This window comes from Penaeus monodon, chromosome 30 (genome assembly GCF_015228065.2).
Source record: "Penaeus monodon isolate SGIC_2016 chromosome 30, NSTDA_Pmon_1, whole genome shotgun sequence".
Classification (NCBI taxonomy): Eukaryota; Metazoa; Arthropoda; class Malacostraca; order Decapoda; family Penaeidae; genus Penaeus; species Penaeus monodon.
The window spans coordinates 3,232,473-3,232,695 of NC_051415.1; the positions used below are offsets into that span (position 1 = coordinate 3,232,473).

At 38.6% G+C, this 223-nt stretch overlaps 1 protein-coding gene across 1 annotated transcript in view; it reads right to left on the reverse strand.

Moving 5' to 3' along the window:
* LOC119592270 (serine-enriched protein-like) overlaps window positions 1–223 on the reverse strand; it is a 38,500-nt gene that overhangs the window by 26,892 nt on the left and 11,385 nt on the right.

Below are 223 nucleotides of genomic sequence, written 5' to 3' on the forward strand. Positions count from 1 at the left end.
TTATTGTAACTCAGCTATTTTGAGCCCGTACTCCCTTACTCCAAGACTCATTCACTGATTCACAAAACAACAACAATGATAGTAAACACCCTGTTCACCCGATGCATAACAGAGGCTCTCCAAGACCGACACATTTAACCCTTATTTATTCGTTTACTGTTATTATTTCCACACTCTTACTTTATTTGCCGACGGATAATTGTTATTACTCTGCGAGAGAGAA